This window comes from Nycticebus coucang, chromosome 16 (genome assembly GCF_027406575.1).
Source record: "Nycticebus coucang isolate mNycCou1 chromosome 16, mNycCou1.pri, whole genome shotgun sequence".
Classification (NCBI taxonomy): domain Eukaryota; kingdom Metazoa; phylum Chordata; class Mammalia; order Primates; family Lorisidae; genus Nycticebus; species Nycticebus coucang.
In genome coordinates this window covers 30,566,547-30,582,855 of record NC_069795.1, presented here as the reverse complement: position 1 = coordinate 30,582,855, position 16,309 = coordinate 30,566,547, and the positions used below count along the sequence as shown (strand labels likewise).

Genomic DNA, 16,309 nt, shown 5'->3' with positions numbered 1-16,309 from the left:
TTCATTCTCTTAACAATAATTAATACTTCTATGCAACATTTATTTACGCCAGCCTACTTTGGTTTGTTTTCCTTATAACCAAAGGATACTCGCCTAAATGAGCCTGGACTGAGAAAAAGAAACTAAAGAACCAGCAGATGCTCACATGGTCGACTTCCTATATAATAATATCAGGAAGAAAGGTAAATGCCCCCCAATATGTTCAGAATATTTACATTCCTGTAGGAACTCTGTCATTATCCAAAGAAATAATTTTTAGTTGAAATTTCTATTACATTCCTATAGAACATTAATAAAACCTTGTTGGAGATTTGCAGCAGGCTTTACTTTAAGCTGATTGTCTGTATTTTTTTTTAATCTACATATAATTATAATGTACTTTTATAAAAACTTTTACTTTAAAAATTAAGGTGTTATTGATTGTTCGAGAGTTTCTAACAATATCATAAAACAAAATCCCCTATATCTGCAGACAACCAGAAGAAATATCATTTTCAAATACTTTAATTTAATGATGTATTTCACCCCATGAGACTATATTCTTTTATCCCTTAAAACATATTTGAAAAATTTTCTTCAATAATTGATATTCAAACTTGGAAAAATTGGTTGAAGAGGTCAAATGATGTGTTATAGCTGAACACCTTTTAACCACAGACAATTATCGGAAACTCCTCCCCCAACCAATAAACAGACTTACCAAGCTATAATATAAAATGAAGACGATTTCAAAAGTTTTTTTCAAGTTAATACACTTATGAGTGATAGATAATTTTCATTAATGATTGACCTGCAGATTTACAGTTTGTTTGTTACAGTTTCTCAATTGATACCATCAGCTAAAAGATAAATGTTATAATACTTCAATCCTTCTTCACATAGTAGCTCAACTCATTTGTTATATAAAAAAACTATATTTAGTTTGTCTTCTTTGATGAAAAGATAGTTTATCTAGTGTTCTATATCTCAAATTTCTAAGTAGTATTCCATATATATATACTATATCTATATATCTACATATGTGTATGAGTGTATCTCTCTCTGTGTGTGTATATTTATATAGTTGTAGTATAGTTCCAGTATGTACAGATTTGTGTCGGCATGGTATGATGGCTCATTTTGTGTCTCAGCTGGATGGGCCTAAGGCATACCAAGATAGCTGGTAAAATATTATTTCTAAGTGTGTCTGTTTCTTGAAGACACTGCGACTTGAATCAGTAGTCTGAGTGGCCCTTCTTTAGCTCCACCCTCATCAGTGTGAGCAGGCATTATCAAATTTGTTGAGGGCCCAAACAAAACAGAAAGGCAGAAGCAGGGCAAATTCTCTCTGTGTGTCCTTGAGCAGGGACACCCACGTTCTCCTGTCCTCCAGCACTGGAAGCACAGGTGCTCTTGGCTGTCTGTTGCACCTTTGGACGTGGGTTGGGACTGACACAACTTCCCGGCCCTACACCCCTCATCTCTGATTCTCAGGACTCCAGACTCAGACTGAATTACACCAGTGGTTTCCCTGGTTTTCCAGCTTGCAGGTGGTAATGGGACTGCTCAGCCTCCACAATTACTTAAGCCAACACCTGTAATAAATCTCTTTGTAAATATATATCCTTTGATTCTGTTTCTCTAGAAAATCCTTGACTAATACACACAGTTTATTTAAAGTAACTCCAGTCCCTCAATAGCAAAATTAAATTTCATTATCATGGTATATTCAGGTACATTCACAAAGTACAAACTTCCTTGCTAGCCCCTCAGTTCACAGTCACTACAAAATAACAGAGGTGTGTCATGCTCAATGCACAATCATGCCACTTCTTTCAAAATGTATCTGTGCTATTGTCATGAGCACCTGTCATTCAAGTCACACACACAGTGGGTATTTGCGCTGACTCCTTGTCTCCCAATGATAAGCATTCATGCCATTTTGTAAAAATGAATAATTGATAATGGAATTTGGACAACAAAAGTCAAAGAGCAGCAAGGAAATGAAAACTGTGATACTGTAAGTGAAATTGAAATTGAATATAAAGTTTTAGAAGCAATAGTAGCAATTCATCCATGTGAATGTTGGAACTACCACCCTGGGGAAAAAGTCAAGGGAAAGAATAAAGGAAGAGACTCTGGGTGCAGCCAGAGGAAGTTAGGGAAGATGAACTTGTGCACATAAATGAAGAGACTAATTGTGACAAAAATGATGAAGATGTTGCAGAGGAAGTGACTGCATCAAACTTGACAACATTGAAACTCTCAGAGATATTTTATTACATTAAAAGCACAAAGAATGAGTTACTATGGCCGGGTGCAGTGGCTCACACGTTTAATCCTAGTACTTCAGAAGGCCCAGGCAGGTGGATCACTTGAGGTCATGATTTCAAGACCAGCCTGAGCAAGAGTGAGACCAAAGTAGTAGCAAAGCATCACTACTAAAAACGAAAAACTGAGCTAAAAGGATCTCTTGAGCCCAAGAGTTTGCGTTTGCTATGAGCCATGGTGCCACAGCACTTTACCAAGAGTGACAAAGTAAGACTCTGTCTCAAAAACAAACAGACAGACAAACAAAGAATGAGTTGCTGGAAGTTGATCCAAACTTAGAAAAGAATATGACAATTTACAAAGGATTCCCATTCCATATCATAACCCATAATAGGAAGAAAAGAAAGCAAATAATATTCAAAGTACTCTTGATAAGATTTATTACAATAAAATAAAACACTTTGATTCTTAATGTTTCTAATGTTTTTGTTTTGTTTTGTTTTGTTTTTTGAGATAGTCTTACTTTGTTGCCCTCAGTAGAGTGCCATGGCATCACAGCTCTCAGCTACTTCAAACGCTTGGGCTCAAGTGATTCTTTTGCCTCAGCCTCCCAAGTAGCTGGGACTACAGGCGCCCACCATAATGCCCGGCTACTTTTAGAGGTGGGGTCTCCCTCTAGCACAGGCTGGTCTCTAACTCATGAGCTCAGGCGATCCGCCTGCTGTGGCCTCCCAGAGTGCTAGGATTACAGGCATGAGCCACCACGCCTGGCTGTTTCTAATGTTTTAAATTACAATATAATAAATAAATGTTAGTTTTTCCTACTTTTTAAATATCCTGATAGCAGTGACACAATTTTTCATGTTTTGACCATAATTTTTAAAGGTTATAGAACAATCAAAATTTCAGATCTTTTCATAGCCCTCCACTGCTGTGCAAAGAAAGAACTGCTCGTTTTTGTTTCCCTGAATCTGATTGGATATATGCTGTAAGAATTTTCACCATAAGCACCAGTAGTGATCTATTACGTATCGTTTGGAAAGCAGAAAAGATTGAGAACGTCTAAGTAGTCTTGATGCTTGATTTTCATATGACCTTCAACTTCTTTAAGCTCTGTCAACTGCCTTACTATTCCTTTTGGCTTGCCAGTGTTTAAAAGTAAAAGAGCAGGGGAAGCGCTCTAAATAATTAGCTAACTATCATTTCAATAGTAATCTCACTCGGAGGCTGGAGTTTAGAAGATTCAAACTCAAGAATGTGAACTTTCATCTCACCTTCCTATTGCAGCATTTCTTAGAGTCCACCCTTTCTCACTTCCTTCTTCACATTTCTCTCTTTTTCTTCCTCTTTCTTCCTATATTCTTTCCCTTGACGTTTTTCTACCTAACTGGTTATAGAGTTAATTTAACATTTTATTATTATTACTATTAAACATGTGTTGTGCTTCTGATAAACTTTCATTCAACAGCTATCATCACAATACATTACACTCCAGGATTTTAAAATTAGTTTAATCAAACATTTCTCATTGTCCTCTCTCTCTCTCTCTCTCACACACACACATACACACAAAGAAAAAAAAGAAAAACAAAATAACTTCTCTGAGTGAGTATTTTTCCTTGTATATGACCCTCAGCTGATTTCCTCCCATGTTTCTATGGCGCTGGAATTATGTGCACTAAATGAAACTCATTTCCCAGCATTAACTCTTCAATACTTAAACAATTCTCTTGATACACAGGTTAGAAAGATTTTAATTGCATACATCAATCTAGGTCCAGTTCATCACAATCTCTAAATCCGACAAACATAATTGGCTTCTGGGACCATGCACAACGTTAACCAACTAAAACAATTCACTCTGCATTTTGGCAAGTAATTATGTTTCTAATTTGTTAATTGAAAGGGATAAAGACATAAAAAATGTAAACATTGAATAGCTCATTTTAAGTTTCATTTCAATGTATAAAATAGTTTAGCACATGGTTATATACTCTGGAAAAAAATCTAACATTCATTTGCTAGTGCAATTTTAAAAAGGAGATACCTTCTAGGATTGGGACAATATATAGAGATTGCCCCCCACCAAAATCTCACATTTCATACTCTGGTTCATACAACCCTGACCCTATTTTTCTCTGAAAAATAAGGCGACTGACATTGATAGCATCTGAAATTCCTTCAGTTTCAAAATACATAGTTCTCTAAATAACTTTTTTATTACTCATAAAAATGACTTCCCCCCCCCCCAGATTCTCATACTACTCACTGATTATTTTGGTAGTGTAACTAAAATAAAATCTAAACCAAAATTATAAAACAAAATGCCTCTAGTTCATTTTCCCTTTTAAATACGTCTTGTAAAAGAAATTGCTTTTAATCTAACAGCCTTCTTTAGGTTGTATTCTATTAGAGGAAATTGGGTCAAAATTGATCAAGGTAGTGAAATTTATCATTACACATGGAAAATGGACAATGAAATGTGATTAGGCTCCATGTGCCTATCATTGCCTTTTTCAAGAGCAAGGCTTGCACAGAGAGCCTGGACTCCATGAATCAATAATATTAAAAGCAGAGTTGGAGGGCTGTCAAATCAACTTAATTCCTCTCTTCTGATCAAGTGGCATCCAATCACCTAAAGCACAATGCTAATAATCAAATTAGATTGCATTTGACTCCTTTTACCTGGAGTCAAAACACATATCTGACTGTACCATTTTATATACTCAACTTTGAAAAGCCACTAACATACCAATATATTCTAGAATTAAATGCTTGTTGCAGTCTCAAGATGAGGCAGAGGACAAAATTACCTTTGATTATGCTCTTAAACTAAATGGAACAATTAAAATAATAGGTTTCATTTATCTATTCAACAAATATCTCAAATCTAAAGAACTTTGTAAGCACTAGCATATTAATAAGGTTTATCTCTTTCAGTGGTATTCCTTTTGCAAAAAGCAGACATTTTCACTCTTTGCTGCTGTGGAAGACCTAAATATACCATTCATTCAATGAGATCACATGCTCTGCCACCTGGCTTTTAGGTACCTTTCTTAGTTTCCTTAGCAATTTATAACACAGCTTTATTTTACTGTATAAAAATTTCCCGTGTATAAAATTTAGAGGAACTATGACTCAATAGTCTTTCAAATATAAATGTCTGGGATGGAGATATTTATTGAGGGAATGAGTAAGTGAATGACCATGAAAAGATAATGTTATGGATATGGCACAGTCTAAAATTATGAGACTGATTGGGGACAGATAAGATTGGTCTTTAGGAACAAAGAAATTATTTTTAGAGTCCTTCCTGAAAAAGGGAAACTGTCCGAGGCCTGCCTTCAGAGAGTTTTCCTGGCATTAGGAGAAAAAAACAGATGGGTACACAGCTAATATTTTTTGCCCTAACAAATATATATTTGGAGTTCTTGAAACAGTTTTTCAGCTGGTGATGTGCATGAAGTTTAGACAAAAGAAAGTCTGTGGCCAAAGAGTAAAGGTGAAGGAAGAAAGAAAAAAATGAGATGAGTTACACAAAACAATCTCAGCAGCTTTGAAAAGGACATTTAAATAATGTAAACTGAGGTTACTAAGTCATGGATAGAGCCAAAGAGTCACGCAACTCAATTAAAACTAGAAATACGTTGTGAAAGAATATTTTAAAAGGGCAAGAATTTATAAACGATAAAAATAAAATGACAAAGTCAACAGGGAAAAGGCATGAGAAAGCTTTGGAAAAAAATAAAATAGGGATGGTGGGGAGAGGTGTGGTGATTGATGAATCCTTTCCCCAAGAATAGTTTCTTTGTTGTGGCCTTGATAGAGTGCTCAAGCTTAAAAGTAGAGAGGGAGGTGGGGCATAAGGTCCATGTTTCTTTAGGGATTTCTCCTCTTCTAATTCTCCCTGAGAAGGGACGCTAAGAAAGGAGCTTCAAGGAGTGGGAGAAAGGCCTGGCCTGCTCAGCAAGGAAGTCTGCAGGGCCATAAAAATGTGGGCAACCGAGGTGATCAGTGACCCATAGAAAAAGACAATAATCAATGACCAATAGAAAAGGGTGACATGCCTGGAGGCACAGAGAGACCTAGGAGACAGTCTCAACCAATTTCAAACTGAGAGAAAGAGGCATTTAAACCTCTGCACCTCTCTTTCGTATCTTCTCCTTCGTGAGAGGGACCCCCTTCCATCTCTCTTTGGAAGTGGTCTAAACTTTCCCTTTGCCCTTAAATCAGAATTCTCCTTATTTTACACTGAAACTTGTGCAGGTTACTTTTGCTGTCTGTTCACTCTGCCTGTGCTGCTCCAGGTTTATTTCCTGTTTCTATTCATTTTTCCTTTCAATTACCTCTGTGCTCTGGCTGAACTTCTTAGCTCAGTGGAGTACTTGAACCAGGTCAACTGGGTTCGGGGAACCAGGATCCTTGACTTTCAGTCTTTCCCAAATAAGATTCACCTCAAAGGGACATGAGGCCAGAAATTGTATTTGCAAAGTGCTGTCCCCTAATCGAAGGCGTTTGTTTAGCAGCAATATCCCTAGCATGGACAGAGAAGCCCAAGGCAGAACTCAACACATCTTTAAACATACAGTTAAATACAAAACAGTTGAAGAGCCAACAGAGGGAAGAAGGGTGTTAGCTACAAAGTTACAGAACCCCAGCAGCACATTAGGAAGCAATCAACACAACCTTGTACAATCTTGACTTTAAAAGGCCTGAACTGTTCAGGGTGTTGCACATTATGTCAATGGATATGTTCTTTTAAAAGAAACCTGGAAGCGGATTTAAACAGTTACAGATGGAGCAGATGGGACCAAAAAAAGAAAACGACATTATTCAGATTATGCTGCCTCAAAGTCTGGGCAGTGATCTAAAACAAAGGCCTGGGTTAGGAGGAGATATAATATCAGTATGGGATCTTTTGTACTGACATGCACATCTGTGTTGATAGAGACCAAAGGAAATCTGGATATCAGAAACTTTAAATAAAAGAGGAAAAAAAAAAGTCTTGATGTGATGAAAGCCTGGAGAGGTCAGATACAGTGAAGGAAAAGTCCATTCTCACAAACTAAGTCACTAGCAAAAGATTACTGACACACAAAGCGCTTCCCTCAAATGGCAAAAGCCCTTCATGCAAATTTTGTTTACTCAACAAGATTTGGATAAATAGCAGATCTGATTAGTAGTTGGTTAAAAGAAATACCATGCCTGCTGCTCAGAAATACCATGCCTGTACTGAAAAGATCTCAGTACATCAGCTGAGGTTAAGTTGCATCGGAAAGTGTCAACTGTTAACTTCCTTATGCTCCTTTTAGTGGGGCTCATATTGACAGTCTAGAAAATAAATGCCTAGAAAATTTAAATTACAATTATATGTGTATTTAAATTTCTGATGAGGTCTTTGTGTCAAGTAAAGACCCAGAAAGATGTCCGTGGGGACCTTGTTTCTTTAGTTTTCACTAAAGAGACAAAAGCTATGGACTTTTTGAGAAAAAATTAGTTACTTCCTCGAATGAGATAAACAGTGGGCATAAAATAATTATGAAAAACTGTAATAATTTTTTATTACAACTATAAAATATAAACAACTTATTTAAAAAATTACATTTTGAAAACAAACAAATCAAAGAAAGTAATGCATTATTTTGGAGGAGTTGGATTTGAAATCTGTACCATACTGAAAGGTAAAGAAATGGTTTTCCACCATGGTTAAAAATAATTTTGGCGAGGTCTCCACATAAGTACTACAGATAAATCTTGAAAATGTCCTAACAATTACTGAGTTTATAGGACAGATTTAATGAGATAATGCCCTTGAACACACCACTCCTATTCAGGGTTCATGATGGTCATGCTATTTTGAGGAAAAATACCAAGTATTCTAAGTGTGCTGGATCCACTAACAGGGGTTCAGTTCCTGAGAGCTAAATGTGCACAATTCTTTCCAGCTCTGTCCCCTGTGCCTTCAGGTTGCTAGCTTTAGACCCCCCACCCCCACCAACTTTTGGCCAGTTATTAAACATTTACCAACACATCACAGCGCTATCCTCTTGGCCTTGTGCTACTCCTCTGAACACTGCCGCAGTAAGTCATTAACACTTTGCCAGGAAACCTGCCAATAAAACACTGTGTCCTTGGTCAAGGCTTGTTTTCATTTTCAGGCCACAGTTCGGGAGTGCCACAGGCCTCTCCTGCCTCATGCTCTCTGCCAGATTCATAGAGCAAACTCTGTGTGCAGATGGCAAACCCCAGGCAGACGTGGTACAGAAGGACAAAGATCAACAAAATAAAATAGCAGAGTTTCCACAGGTATTCAGTTCTTTTAAGTTTTCATAGACACTATTCAAATTCTTCCTGCTCTGTTTGGCCTTCTGCAATCCCTTTCATTAATTCCCCCTTCATTAATTCTTTTTTGCTCTCTGAGCTGGTTTATATTCCTCTCATGATGGACATTTCACTCTGGCTTACAATATCATGTTGTGCCATAGAAAATGGCATTTTATTGGTTAAAAAGGAGGCTGAATATCAATTTCATAAGACCAATCTAATACACTTATTACATATTTTTATCCTCACTATAGTGTAAACATTTTCCGAGTCTCAAACATGTCTTATTTATCATTTGACCCCCTACCTAGACACATAGTTCACATGTAAGTGCTAATTGCATCTTAATTAAGGGAATGAGAATCAGAAAACACTGAATTAAACTGCAAGAACAAAACACAGTTTTTTGCAGGTTTTTGGCCTGGGCCGGGTTTGAACCCACCACCTCTGGTATATGGGGCTGGCACCCTACTCCTTTGAGCCACAGGTGTGACCCAAAACACACACAGTTTTAATAACCTACATATTTCAGATTAAAGTAAATATTAATAACACTTTAATAATATTGCTGTCTTAGGCATTTGGATATATTTGTTTGGTCTGTCTATGACAATGCTACCAATTGATCTAATAGTCAATGACGTTCCTATGGGTAAGTGTGAATTTACTATGTAGTTATTCTGTCTGATAAACATGTAGCCCTTTATAGATCCCATGACCTTCCATCTATATACCAAAGTCTACATAAAAATAGTCAAGTGACAAATTTTAATAATATAATTTCATTTATATTTTTGGAATTAGTGGCACCAGTGTTCTATACAAGTAATGAAAAAATAGACTAAGATTCCTAGAAACAAACAGGGAAAATTATTTAACATTCAAATGTAAAATGAGTAGCAGCCCCATGGACCAATATAAAACAGAAAAAGGTAAGAAGTACTGTGCTTTCTCCCTCACAGCAATTGAAAATGTGGCTGAGAGTGAAAATTGACAAGCTAGGCTCTTGAATTAGCTGTTAACATATCAATAGGTGTAAATTGCAATAGGCATTGTTGATTTTAATTGGAAGATCCCTATCATAGCTCTGATTGTAACTTTGAAATGCACAAAGAAGTCATTTTATTCTGTCACTTCATATGGTAGTAGAGATACAAGGCGATGAATTCAAGCAGAGAAATAGAATATAAATGCTCACTTTCCCTAAGATTTCTAAGAAGATGGCTAAGTGCACTGGCCTAGTTAAGGTCAGGTGTTAATGATTTCTAATGGTGCATTAAAGATAGAGATCCTGTTGAAATCCAGGGGCCAGAGGCAAAACAAGAGAAGGAATCTTAGGGGGCCAGGGGAATGAAAGGATCCAGGGACTAGAGGTGCTTCCCGGGGTTGGGGCGACTGCAGCCACAGTGTCCCCCCCTTCCCTCTTCCACCCCTTTTCTTTTCACCCCTCTTCCCCACAGCAGAAGCTCTGGTCCTGGCCATGTCATCGTGTTCCTGTGTCCCCTGCATGTTCCCCACCCTCCTACCCCTCCTTTTGTGTGGACTTCATTACAATCAATTTTAAATGAAACCTGAAAGAACAAAAAAAAAAAAGGTAAGTTTAGTTTTATGGAAAGTATCTAGAGGTAATTGGAGTGGACAAAGGGACAGGCAGGAATTTTTTCCTAATTAAAAACCGATAAAATAAGGAAAAATCTAGCCATCATGTCTCCCTTACAATTTTGAGAAAAAGACTAGTTACGAGTACTATTTCTCTACCTTAGTTGTAACAACCACCTAGGTCATAGAGCATTATCGGGGATTGGATCAGAATTAAAGTTGTTAGAAACCAGGCCAGAGCAATTTGATGAGAGACATCTTATAGGGAAAATAAGAAGAATGGCGATTTGCTTATTATATAACTATGTGAATTATATAACTATGGTTCCCAAACTTTGGACTGTGGACCATCTAGACCAGCAGTTCTCAACAGGGTCCTGTCGTGACCCACAGGAACTATATCAAAAGGCCACAGCATTAGCAAGGTTGAGAACCACTGATCTGCACAGTGGGAATCTATACGTGTAAAGTATGAAGCTGTGGGGAAAAAAATCAACATACTGAAGATGGACTACTGCCAAGGTATTCGTATCGTACAGATTGAGGCTGTGTACCCAGACTGCAGCCAAGCTACCTACATTCAAATCCTACTTCCAGGCCAGGCGACTATCAGGTTGTAAACCTCTCTTAGCCTCAGTTCCTCCGTCTATAAAATGTGGATATGAATAGTACTTCCCTCAGGTAATTTTCATAAGAATTAAATGAGTTAAACACTTATAAAATTTTTTGGACTATTACATGGTACATTATAAATACTACCTAAGTATTGGTCATTGGCATACTTACAGAACAATTAGTAACTTTATGTAGCTATAGGACACAATACAATATGCTAATAAAAAGTAACTAATAATAAAATACAATCTATTTTAAACACATTATTATATGTAGAGAAGATCTTTCTCATTGCAAATCTTCTCTATCAGTAACTATTCACAGTACAACCATTTGCTTGAAAAATGGGTCACAATATTTTTGCAAAGTAAAATAAACCTGAGAATTTAAAAGGTATTTATAGCTGATTAGTAAGATGGTCTACTAAAAAACAAACAGCTCTAATGTATTTACCTGACAGAGCAGCCAGACAAGCAAAGAAAAAATTGGTCTGGGTCCCCGGGTCCGTGAAGCAGGCTCAGAATCACATATCTCCTCTGTTCGCTATTTTCCTACCAGAACACAGGGATCTCCAAAGAGACGCACAACTTCATGCCAGAGTTTTGGGGCTTTATATCTTGTGCAAAAACAAAAGCTCAGGGCCTGTCATGTGGAGATGATGTTTGACTTGCTCAATTTTAAAAGTAAGTTTTAGTGAAACAAGATAAAACTAGGCAATCCTCATACTAATCACAAAAGACCAACCCCAGCATGCTCATATTAAGAAAGGAGGAGCTTGTATTGAAGCTTACTTATGTTGATAAAAGTAAATTTGAAAATAAAATGGCTAAGAGATGCTTTTTTCTTTATGGGGTGGAAACACTGAATTAAATGACACAATTTCTTTAAAAAAAATAAAAACACTGTATAGTATCTATGTGCACATTGTAGGTTGGGTTTAGTTGTTGAGAAACTTTATGCTGCTTTTTGATCACTGAGAAAAATAAAGCTGCACTCAAGTACCAGGAAGATGACCTCTTTTGGCTTAGTTGGGCTTTTAATATAACAGTCATTGAACTAGCTAATTAGCTTGGCACAACGTCAAGCTATTGGATCGTAGGCAGTGATAGAATACAACAGAAGGCATCTCTTGGCTAGAATAACGATAAGTCATCATTTTCTGGGAGGCACTGTTGTGGAAAAGTCTTTTAGCAGCTTTTGATCTCTGGCACTGATTTGGAATAAAGAAAAACGCCCATTTAATTCATCATGGTAACAATAAGTAGTGTAGAAGCATAACAAGAAGGCCGCGATGTGTAATTTATGTTTATGAGTCATTAGGGCAAGGTACTGTGTGCTGTCATTGAGGCAGTAAGCCTCTCTCTTCAGATAAATGTTTTGGAAAGTTTTATATCCAGACAAGTTACATTAGGTTATGGAAAGGGAGGTTACAGAGGCCCCTCCATAAGGGTTGTGGTGGTAAATTTTAATTGCCAATTTAGGTTAAGGAACTAAAATTTACCCAGATAGCTGATAAAGAATTATTTCTAAGTATGCCCATGCAGGTGTTTCCAGAGTGATAGACGTTCAAATCCATGAACCAAGTAAAAAAGATGCACCCTCACCCTATGTGGGAAGGAACCATCCAATGGACTGAGGAGGGTAGGGCAAAAAAGGCAGAAGGAAGGTGAATTCTCCCTCTCTTTCAGAGCTGGGATATTCATCTTCACCTGCCCTTGAGCTTCAGAACTCCAGGTCCTTTGGCCTCTGGACTCTGGACTGCAACAGTGGACGCACAGTTCTCAGATCACTGACTCGAGACAGAGAACAAGGAACACCATCATCTCCCCTTGTTCGTGGGCATGCAGACTTGACTAAGCATGCCACTGCACCCCTGGTTCTGTAGTTGTAGACAGCCTATCGTGGGGCTCTCAGCCTTCACCATCATGTGAGCAGCCAATTTCTATAATAAATACCTTTCATATGTGGATGTGTGCGTATACAGCATATGTTCTGCTTTTCTGGAGAGCCCTGACTAAGGCACTCTTCTGTCAGAGAGAATGATGCGTATAAAAATATATATTAGTAAATGCCACCAAAATGTACACAAATTATAAATTTCAGGAAATCTACTGTTTAATTCTCAAAATTTGGATCCTTTGGCAAATTTTAAAAATATGGCTCTCAGATACCTTGACCATAGAAAGAGATGTTCAATCTGCCTGGCAAATGTTTTATGACTGAATATTAGTAAACTGTTCGCCTCAGAAGGCTTTCAAACACTGTAGACCTCATGGCACCAAACAACTGCCTCATTTGCTAGAAATAATGAACAGAAAAATGTGCTTTGCTTTTTAGAAGTGAAGTTGGCTTATGCCCTGTCTTTGAGCTTTCCGGGCCGTCTAAGAGGTCAGTGACTATGCCCCCCAGGTTTGGCACATATGTACCAAGTTACATAAAGGGACACTTTATGCGCGAGCTTCAGGTTTTAGAGTTCACCCAAGGTACTAATTCTAGAAAATCATTAGAAGGGACTAAGGCTTGGCGTAGCAGGATTCCGAGAGACCTGAAACCCCCACTGCCCTTTCTCCCTGGTCATTCATGGGAGTGGATATCCAACTCCAATTCTGTTAGTTTTTGCCAGTGCCAAGGTCATCCCGTCTCTCTTTTGCCCTCATTCTCCTACATCTATCTCTGCTCTTCTCTTAAATCCCACTCCTTCCTCTCTTGCAATCTTTATATGGTCTGTTCTGGATAAAGTTTATTAATCTCTACCATAGTCTCAACTCCTCTGAACTTTCCCATCATCTTCTTGGCTTGAATGTAACTTGGGATTTCTCTGGAAAGATCACTTCTAAATCTTCTCCATTAATGACTGTTTATCACTAGAAGCCATACAGCTCACATTTGGAAGCTCGTCAGCTTCCTTCATATTCCACATGTTATCCTGCTGTTCCTCCTTCTAGTGATCTCATTGTTGACCTAAAGGTACCTCCTTGGAACAGAATACACAGTCTCCTTAACTACAGACCTGCTGTCAACCTGAAGTCGTTCTTTCCTCTTTGCTCACTGACTCATGGTCTCCAAAGATATTCACTTCATATTAGACAAACTTCTTATGTTCATGACTAGGATTTTATCAACATTTTCTAAACTGCTTCACTTCTCAATCATTATTTTTACATTCATTCTTTCATCAAAGCCTCCTGTTTTCTCTAGCTTTATCATCTCCTATTTCTAAGACTGCCTTTTTCAAAAGTCACTAATATCTTGGCTTGCTTTCTTCCATTTCTTTTTCCCTCTTCACCCCTCTACACCTACTTTTGATTCTTGTCCAATTTAAATTTAATGATTATTTCATCTATTTTCTCTCAATGCACTCAACTCTCTTTTTCAACTCTCAGATTGTCTCTTTCCACTTTCTGCTTTCCACTTTCTGCTGCTACTACAGTGTACCACAGATGGTAAATTATAGCAATAAAAGTCTATTCAGCGATGGTGCTGGAAGCTGGGCTGGGACTGTGTCTGGTGAGAACCCGATTTTCTGCATCACAACATTGTGGAAAGGCAAGTGAGAACTCATGGAACACAGAGAGAAAACCAGGCCAAACTCATGCTTTTATCATGAGCCCATTCCTTTGATAACTCATCCACCTCCAGATGACAGTAGAGGCCTCCTGACTAAAGTACCTCTTAAAGGTCATACCTCTTAATATTGTTATAATAGAAACTAAATTTCAACATGAGTTTTAGAAGAGACATTCAAATCTTAGCACACATCTGCCTGGAAATGTTAACACCAGATATATCTACTGTCTTCAGAGCTATACCACAGCTTTAATCCACTATTAATTCATCATTTACTAAACTCATACCAATAATCTGTTCTAGGTACCAGGAATTAATAAAGTACTAAGGATATCATAGTGAACTAACCAGTCATACACTCTGCACAAAGCTCGTTCTATGGAGAGGTGAATATATAGGTGAATATATGAATTACCCAAATAATAACAAATACATGCATAAATGCAAATATGATAAGGCTTGGATGTCTAAAATTAAAATGCAACCAATTTTGGTGTTTGGTGAGGAGTGAGAAAGACAAAACTAAGCAATGGACTTTCACAAAATAAGATGAATAGAACGCTACCACACTTATCAATTATCTCAATAAACGTCAATGGCTTGGATTCCCCACTGAAGAGGCATAGATTGGCTGACTGTATTAAAAACCAGAAGCCATCTATTTGCTGTCTGCAGGAAACACATCTCATGTCAAAAGACAAATTAAAACTCAGAGTTAAAGACTGGAAGTCAATTTTTCAGGCAAACAGAATTCAGAAAAAAAAGAGGGGTTGTAATCTTTTTTTCAGATATATGTAGATTTAAAGCAACTAAAGTCAAAAAGGACAAAGTTGGTCATTTCATATTTGTCAAGGGAAAAATACAACAAGAAGACATTTCAATTCTAAATGTTTATGCACCCAATCTAAATGCTTCCAGATCCTTGAAACAGACTTTGCTTAGTTTGAGCAATATGATATCCAACAGGGACTTTAATACCCCTCTCTCAGAGCTGGACAGATTCGCTAAACAGAAATTAAACAAAGATGTTAGAGATTTAAATGAGACCCTAGAACAACTGTGCTTGATAGACATATATAGAACACTCCATCCCAAAGATAAAGAATATACATACTTCTCATCGTCCCATGGAACATTCTCCAAAATTGATCATATCCTAGGACACAAAACAAACCTCAACAGAATCAAAAGAATTGAAATTCTACCGTGCATCTTCTCAGACCACAAGGCACTAAAAGTGGAACTCAACTCCAACAAAAATGCTCAACCTCACACAAAGGCATGGAAGTTAAACAACCGTATGCTGAATGACAGTTGGGTGCAGGAAGAAATAAAAAAGGAAATCATTAACTTCCTTGAGTATAAAAACAATGAAGACACAAGTTACCAAAACCTATGGGATACTGTAAAAGCAGTCCTGAGAGGAAAATTTATCTCTTTAGAAGCCTACATTCGAAAAACAGAAAGAGTGCATATCAACAAACTCACAAGCCATCTGATGAAATTGGAAAAAGAAGAACAATCTAAACCTAAACCCAGCAGAAGAAAAGAAATATCCAAAATTAAATTAGAGATTAATGAAAATGAAAACAAAAGAATCATTCAGAAAATTAATGAAGCGGAGGCAGAGCAAGATGGCAGCCGAGTAACAGCTTCCTTGCATCTGGGCACCATGAGTCGGGGGAGATAGGACTCCAGGCATCTCTGGCTGGTGGGAACTGCCTATCATCACTCCTATGAGGATACAAGAGTCAGCGAGAGACTTCTGGACCCCAAGAAGAGGACTAAAACAGTGGAAAACTGTCCACAGGCACAAGAACTTAAAGAGCAAGAGGAAGTGAAAGGAAAATTAGGGCAAGGAAACAGATAAAAGAAATCACTCATGAGGAAGAATCAGCAGAAAACTCCAGGCAACATGAAGAACCAGTCCAGAACAACCCCGCCAAGGGACCAT

General features: G+C 37.6%; 1 long non-coding RNA gene across 1 annotated transcript; it reads left to right on the top strand.

Annotated features, from left to right (window-relative positions):
* Nucleotides 1-8,422: 8,422 nt before the first annotated feature.
* On the top strand, nucleotides 8,423-12,723 carry LOC128567710 (uncharacterized). Its single transcript, XR_008374917.1, has 3 exons — nucleotides 8,423-8,556; nucleotides 10,035-10,168; nucleotides 12,477-12,723. It is a non-coding gene; the product is annotated as an uncharacterized LOC128567710 (long non-coding RNA).
* Nucleotides 12,724-16,309: the final 3,586 nt, after the last annotated feature.